Source organism: Orcinus orca, chromosome 6, assembly GCF_937001465.1.
Source record: "Orcinus orca chromosome 6, mOrcOrc1.1, whole genome shotgun sequence".
In the NCBI taxonomy this organism is placed as follows: Eukaryota; Metazoa; Chordata; class Mammalia; order Artiodactyla; family Delphinidae; genus Orcinus; species Orcinus orca.
The window spans coordinates 18,666,716-18,675,645 of NC_064564.1; positions in this window are offsets into that span (position 1 = coordinate 18,666,716).

Consider the following 8,930-nt stretch of genomic DNA (forward strand, 5'->3'; position numbering starts at 1 on the left):
AGAGAAAAACAGAACACTACCTCATCAAATGTGTGTGTGTGTAAAAATATACATCCATATATACTACAAGCAATATCCCAACTTCATAAATGTTAAAATGTGAAAGGATGTTACCCTTAGCACCAAGGAAATATGGTCACTAACCACATGCTGTTTGCAAGTGGCTGGTGAGTTTCACAGCCCTGCCACTGCTTTCCAGTTTCCCAGACATCTGCCCTGTTCAGTTTCCCTTGCACAGAACCTAATTCTGGAGGGTGCCAACCGAGTGTCAATACACCTGCAGGCTGATGCTTTAAGAAAACAACATGATGCTATACATCATCAGAATTTCGAGGCCACAGGGCCTGGGGTGATGAAGGATGGTGGTGGGCCCTGGTATTTGCTGATGGACACAGGAGGTGGTGCCCTCTTTTCCATTTGCATTTTTGGAGATAAAGAATTCTCTCTGCTGCCTGAAATAGGAGCCTGCTTTTTTTTCCCGTTGGCCCACAGTAGGAGTTCAATAAATACAAGAAAAATAAACCAGGTAACAATCTCCACACAATGACCATCCCAACCCTGGCAGCAGACCATGAGAAACGTTATCTCCCAGTTTTCAGCGGAAGCTTTTATCTTTCTTTGCTCACATTCTTAGAGAAGACTTTATTGTTGAATATTGTTTGTTTGTATTTCCCTTTTTTAAAAAAAGTAAATGAGCCCCTAGTTTTTCATATAATACATCTCTGCACTCAATCCCAGGCCCCTCATTTCAGCGAAGACCATCACACCCTTTTGGGTGGATATCCCTATGTAAGACAAGAGATCGACATGCACTGTGGTCAAAAAAGATGTCCTCTTGTAGCTGAGTTGTGCAAAATATCCTGGCATATTCCAAACATGAGTCCATCTTCCTCAAATTTACAATTTCTTCTGTACTTCTATTTATTCTACAAAAGGAAGAAATATTGCCATAAACAATCAAATAAATAGACAATAAAAAAATAAAGCAAAAAAAAATACAAATCCTAAATTATCAATTATGGAATATGAGATTTTTTTCCCCCCATGGAGACAGCCCTCTCCAGGGTAAAAGCTGGAATCTCCAGTCTCTAAATTGAATTACTGGGCTAATGTTGCCTAAAGCAAAATATAGATGATGCCACTGACTTGGAGGATGGGGAAGACAGAGTGATGGTCATATCAGCCTGGTTCTTGGTGGGAGGGCATGTGTACGGGACAGGAAGTCATCACATAGTAGCATTAGGAAAGAGTGAGGCACCAGGATGTGGAACAGAACACACATGCCACATCCAGACTGAATGGCTGTCACTGAACTGGCTGCACAAACTGATTTAGGAATAGTCGCTAGATCCTAAATAATGTGACACATCAATGAAGAGCTTTGGGATTTGTAGTCCTCTAGACGACATACAACAAGAAAAGGCAGTATTTAAATTAGGGGGGAGAAAAAGCTGTTAGAATGAATAAGTTAGTTGAGCAAGGTCACAGATTAGATACATAGATCAATGAAACAGAATAAAGAGTCCAGAAACGAGCTCTCACATATAAACGATTGATTTTTTTGTTTTTACAAATGCATCAAGGAAACTCAATGAGGAACTGATAATTTTTTTCAACAAATGGTGCTGGAACCACAGGCCATATATGGAAAAAGTGAACTTTGGACCTTACCTAACACCACGCATGAAAATTAACTTGAAATTCATCATAGAGCTAAATGTAAAAAGCATCAATACAATAATAAAAATTCCGGTAGAAAACATAAGAGAAAATCTTAACAACCCTAAGGGAAGAAGGATGTGCGAATATAGAGTAAACAACAAACATTTAAAAAAATCATAAATTAGCCTTCCTTAAAATTAAAAACTTTGAATCTTGGAAAGATAGCATTAAGATAATGAAAAGGCAAGTTCCACTATACCCAATGGGTGTATATATATATATATATATATATATATATATATATATTCATATTCTGACTTATCTGAATGTTTTTAATACATATATCTGACAAGGACTCGTGTCCAGAATATTAGCACTCAAAAATGGTAGTAGATGGATAGCCATAATCCAAGAGATTTGTGGTCCACAGGCAAGAAATGAGGGGTAAGGCTCAAGTCCCAGGTAGAATTAACAAGGAAAAACAAGGGAGCAGGTCATCCTGCATCTTGTGTCTCCAGGCTAAGGTTAAGGAGAAAGGAGGGAGCTTGTGTAGGATTTAATGAGAAGATAGCTTTCCTTTTGAGTAGAAGGGGAAAGGAAAAGTTTGATGAACCCTTGGATAGGAGATAGCATGGTTGGACTAGTTTTAATTCTTAGGCAGAATAGAGGATGTATCCTAGTGATTCAGTGTTTACTCTTGGCCCTAATCTTTCTGAAAGCCCACTAAATGGAACACCCACCCAACAGGGCTTAGCAGGGTTCCTCTTGGCTGAATGAACCAGGTTACCTCTAGGGCCTGCGAGTCTGGGAATGAAACCCAAATGCTTGAAGTCTCTGACGTATGTCACTCTGCCGGAGCAGAAGCAATGTGCCAGAACAATCTGCAGACCTCTGAGTTCCTCTGATCCAATTTTTTTTTTTCCTTTTATCCCTGGGAAATAAACCAGAGTGTCCTCAGTATTTGACCTTTCCTTTTGTGTTTCTGACTAGGGACAATAACCCTGTGGTTTATACCCCCTGCCCAGGCTCTGAGTGACAGCTGTGTGGAATCTGTAAACCCCGTGGGTAATTATCCCAGGTAATCAGTGCAGTCAGCTTGGTGTGTGAATGTGTGTGTATGTGCAGTACATTAGCAGTGCTGGGAGGAGACCACTTCCAGAGCATGCATGCCCATCTGTCCTCTGAGCTTCAAAGAGTCTTCTTAGGTGGGAAACTGGTCAAATCTGAAAGGAATAAGGAAGAGTGTCCTTAGAAACTCTTAAAACGCAAGTAGAACCAAGATACCGACTTCCTCATTCAGCAGTTAACCAGAGAGCAGTTTGTTGTATTGAACTGAATGGATAAAGCTTGGCCAGGGATGCAGCTTTCAACCCCAGTGGATCAACTTTGTTAAGATGACTTGAAGGAAATGCAGACTGGACGGGTAGTAAAGGTGGGCTCTGCTGCTATATATATTGTGGCCACACGAGGGCGCGTAAAACCCTAAATAGTGTCCACAACTGCGAAAGCCGGCGTTGAGTCCACAAATCCTGGCCCTGCCTGAGCCCCTCTCTAAGCTTCCAGACTTCAGACTAAAGTCCACCTGCCCTGATCCTGGAGTCCTCTACTCTGTTCAACAACGCGCACTGGTCACAGCCCCTCTGATGCGGGAGAAAAGGGGACTAGACTGAGATGCAAAGATGGGGAAAGGCAAGAAGTCCTTGCTCCTGGGAGGTCCTGAAGATCAGCCGGCCTCGGAAGGCCCCTCCCACCCTGCTCTGTGTCGCTGATGCCGCTGGGATGAGCAAATCTGCTGTCTGTTCCCTGTCACCGGAACTTGGCTCCTTGTCCAAAGCCTTCCTGGAAGAGAGTCTCCTGCGGGGAAGTAAGCGGCTTTCCTGGAAACTTACAGGGAGGGCGTTGCAGATGGTTCTTAAGTGGGATTTTTAGGGATGAATAAGGCTCAGAAATTCAGGACGAAAAGTTAATAGATAATAAAATGGAATCCCTCCCGTGGAAATAAAGAGGAGGAGGAAGGACCCTGGGCAAAGTCCATGAAGATGTACAGTCCTTTGGACTGGCCCTTGTCAGAAAAGCCACACTGTGGGAAGACGGCTATCTTTTATGTTTCCTTTTTATGCTGCTATTTATTTCTTCCTATTATTAAGTCTATAGTAAAGTTAGTTTTTTCAAAAAGCACTTTAGTTAGATCTGCTAAGAGAAACAAGAAAGAAGTCATTATTTTTCATTATTTAAGATTGGCTTGTGTCGATAACAGTTGAGGAAGAGCTATATCAGGAATTTTCGTGGTGCATCAGCAGAAGGAAAATGAGTGAGCCCAGTCCAGGAGGACAGTCAGGGGCTCCAGAATATTTGAAGAGTTAGACATGTTTCCTGTATGATGGATTAGATTCCTTATAAGGAATCTCTATATAGCTGATCTCACTGTGTACTTCTAATTTGATCCCACAGCACTGACCTTTCAAACCTTGATTCTCCCTCTCAGCTTCTTCCTGTCTGTCCACAGAAACATTATTACCTACCCTTGACCCTGATTTCTCACTGCTTTCTTGTATCCCATGGACCTTATTATACCTGAGAAAACAGCACTTCTCTTTTTATCCCTAAGATATGTAGGGGCACTCTCTCCCTCTTACAGGTTTACCTTTTCTTGATGATTGTCATTTGTCTATGAAGATGCCAAAAATCCCGATTAAGTTGATTTCAGAAATTAAAAGCTCTGTCAATTTTGGGCTGTCCCTAGGTGGTGGTAGACTTGGGGATAGGCAAAGCTGAATAGCTGTGAGTAACTATCTAATGTTCTGATGTATTGATATTTGATGGTCAAGATGAAGAATGATTTTTCCAGTCACCTGGTACCGAGTGGTAGCCACCTAGAAAGGGTATTTTTTAATATATCCATTGAGGAGAGTAGATTTCTTTTCCTTCTACTCCCTCTCTCTTACCTTTTCTCTTCTGGTGAGCTTCTTCTATTTTTAAAAAATTTATTTATTTGGCTGCGCCGGGTCTTAGTTGAGGTACGTGGGACCTTTATTGCGGCATGCAGGATCTAGTTCCCTGACCAGGGATCGAACCCGGGCCCCTTGCATTGGGAGCGTGGGGTTTTAACCACTGGACCACCCAGGAAGTCCCTGGTGAGCTTTTACTGATCCTCTGTTTCTATGCCTTCAATGTCCTCTTAGAATTTGTTGACTACGTGATCACAAGGAAGACAGAGAAAGGCAATGTAAAAACTGATTCCAATATTTCAAGACTTCCTGAAACATGTATTTGAAAAGGAAGCTCTTTGGAGGAAACAGAAGTAACATCTGCAGTGTCTGTAGAAAGCAGATTACTGAGCACTATCTGTAGACATTAGTTAGGCCTTTGAGCTCAAATTAATTTTCCAACATCTTAGGTTCTCTTAGGATTTATGACACACTCTAAGGTTTAATATATAAATGCCATCTGAATGCTTTAGGATGTGAGGTTCATCCATTCCAGAGATAATCCCATCAGAAAAGAGGATAAAATGGTAAACATCTAAATTATTTGTAAGTGATCTGACATTGGGACTCAGGGCACTTGAGTTTGAGTTCTGTCAAACTTTCCTATAGAAGTCTAGATAAATCACTAAACAACCTCTTTGGCCACAGATTATTTCCTTATGAAATAAAAATAATAATATTTTTCATGCATATCTCTTATTGATTTCATTAAGAATCAAACTAAGTAAAAGATATAAAAATACTTTGAAAAACTTACAGCGTCGAACAGATGTATGGTGGTGTTTTGATTTTGCTTTGGTTGGAAACAAAATTATGCCTTTGAAAAGTAATTTCTGGATGTTAAAAACACATCACATTTAACTGTTGGACTGTCTGCATATTACCAAATGTCAAAAGCAAACTATCCAGATGTTTGGTCTACAAACATGCCAATCATCTGAAGGTTTCCTAAAACAGTATTTAAGTCTTTATCACAGCAATTTTTTCCCCAAATAGTTTGATGACTCCTGATAAACTCAATGGGAAAACTTTTATTTAAATTGGTTATTTGGTAATATGCCAATTATACCCAGCCTTTAAAAATTGTCCAGATCTCTAAGCCACTTTTCTGAAGATGCTATGTTTTCATGACAAATAGAAATGGAGCAGGACCCTATGGTCCTTGTCTCCCAAGTCCTCTGCCTGTCTTTCATCTGTGGAAAGACTTTAGCCAAAGAATAAGTTTAATCAGAGAAGTGAGAAAATGCAGAAACAAAGGAAAATGGTCAAAGGAGACCAAATAATAATGGTTTAGTCATTAAACATTAGCCAAGGACCCTTAGTTCCTACTCAAGGGCTATAGGTAATATTATGAGCCATATCCTGTGAGCTGTCTTATAGGTACTGAAACGCTCACCAGGTGGAAGAAGGTAACTACATGATGATCAGACTGTAGCCATGACATAAGCTGCCACAATTCCAAGAATTGGCCTCAAGGAAATGGGAACAAACCAACCCTAGAACTGAAGATTAACTGTTCTTAAAACAATCAAGATGGCAGTGGTCAGACTACCTCATGACCAATTTCAAGATGACGGTCAGAGCTGACTGTGCTGTTTCTGCATGTAGTCTCCTCCTTCAGCCTATAAAAGCTCTGTCTGTGTCGGGGAGTCAGCCTTTGGACAGGTGTCCGCCCTGGTTGCTGGCATCCAAAATAAAGCAAACTTTCCTTTCCACCAACCTTGCCTCTTTATTGGCTTTTGAGCAGCGAGCACTAGACCTCACTTTTGGTTACAAAATGAGGAGTTGTTTAGAAATTTAAAATTATGTAATAGGACATTTTAGCTAGGCAAGGGCTTGGGACTTACAGCCTGAAGCCACTTGGAGTTAGGTGTTGCCCCTCCCCCTCAATATACATCAGCTTTTGGAGCTTAGACGCTATTAAGTAGAATTGGAAGGGGTCCTCCCTATCTCAACTCTAGTCCATGTATTTATATACTGTCTCAATAACTGAGGGAGAATAATCTTTTAAGGTGGAAAAAAAAATCAAAATCCCGACTCTTGCCTTTGAGGTTTATAGATATAAACCCATGTTCAATAGACTGGAGCAGCCCTAATCAAGGCAAATTTCAGAAAAACACTAGGGATCTTTTAGGGGAAAAAAAAAACAACACTGAAAGGAAGAGGAAAGGACTAGACTATGTATATGGACTTAGTAGGTGAGAAGAGAGTGGAAAAGGGATGGAGATCATATTTCTGGGCTATTAGAATCCATTCCCATGACCTGGGCATTCTGATAACACTGATATACCCTGGACAAAGTGATTTTAAGTCACATGAGTATGACTTAAAAATTTTAGATATAAAATGCTCTAATCAGTGGTACCTTGGTAAATTTTTAACAGCTGGCTCTCAGGGGGAAAAAAAGGCATGTTTGCACATAAGTACATATGCTTATTATAAATTTTACTGATATAAAGGATGTGTCATATAATTTTTAAATAATAATAAAGCATACAATATTCTTTCTTGTAAATTTCATACAGCCTTTGGATTCTCACAGGATGCTTTCTTTGATTTCTGTTGAACAATTGTGTCTGTAGCCAAACTAGCTGCTGCAAATGATGAATGAGGGTAGTTCTGAAATGAATATCAGAACTTGTATCTTTTTTTATGCAAATGAACAGAAATGAAACAACAAAAATATATATTGGAATTTCTCACATTTGTCAAAGATGTGAGTGACTTTAAGTGGATAATAGTTTTCCAATACTGAAAGAATAGTCTCTCAATTTTTTGTGTGCTATTCACATTGTAATTGCTATAAAGACTCTTTTTTTTTTTTTTCTTTTTGCGGTACACGGGCCTCTCACTGCTGTGGCTTCTCCCGCCGCGGAGCCAGGCTCCAGACGCCTGGAGCGGCCAACGGGCCCAGCCGCTCTGCGGCACGCGGGATCCCCCCGGACTGGGGCATGAACTCGTGTCCCCTGCATCGGCAGGCGGACCCTCAACCACTGCGCCACCAGGGAAGCCCTAAAGACTCATTTTTAAGTTGAATCTGCATTATAAAAAACTTCTCCATCACTTTCTGAAATATAGACAATGCACAAAACAATCAGTGATTTATAGCACTTGCCTATTTCTGTAATAAAATTCTCCCACCAGGGTCCATTTCAAAGCTACTAATGTGACGTCACTGAACACAGAGTAGAGGTGTACACACTACACAGAGTAGCACACAGGTATACAGACAGTCCCAGACTTATGATGGTTCAACTTACAATTTTTTGACTTTATGATGGTGCAAAAGCGATACCCATTCAGTAGAAACTGTCCTTCGAATTTTGAAATTTGATCTTTTCCCGGGCTAGTGATATGCGGTATGATCCTCTCTCAAGATGCTGGGCAGTGGCAGGGAAGCAAAGCCCCCGGCCAGCCATGCAGTCATGACGGGAAGCAACCCATACACTTATAACCATTCTGTACCCAGACAGTCATTCTGTTTTTCACTTTCAGTACAGTATTCAATAAACTACTTGCAAGATTGAACACTTTGGTGTAAAACAGACTTTTTATTAGATGATTTTGCCCAACTGTATGCTAATGGAAGTGTTCTGAGCACGTTTAAGGTAGGCGAGGCTAAGCTACGATGTTAGGTGTATTAACTGCATTTTCAACTTAACGATGGCTTTGTTGGGACATAATCCCATCATAAATCAAGGAAGATCTGTATGAGATTTCCATCACATGATTATGGTAGACCTAGACAACAAGAAGAGCACAGGTTAGTAAAATGTAGTATAATAGGAAGTGATAAGTTTTCAGTGTGTCCTTTGCTTCTGTGACTGCTGATTTTATGGGTCAACTCGACTGCACCACGGGGTGTCGTAAGGCTCAGTGAAGCAGATGCCTCCTCAAGGTTGGTGGGTATCATCCAATCTGTTGAGGATCTGAACAGAACAAAAGGTGGAGAAAAAAGAATTGTCCTGTTTTTTCTTCCTGCCTGCCTGCTCGAGCTGGGACACCTCAGCCCAACTTCTCCTGCCCTTGGACTGAATTACAGCACCAGCTCTCCTGGTTCTTCAGATGGTAGATCTGGGGACTTCTCAGCCTTCATAATTGTGTGAGCGAATTCCTCACAACAAAATTCAATTTCTCTCTCTCTTACATAGGTAGGTAGATAGATAGACAGACATCTATAAATATAGATGTAGGTATGTATTTATCATATGTATATGATAAATAGATACCATATGTATATGATATATATCTATTTATCATAAAGAGTGAATAAATGTAAAT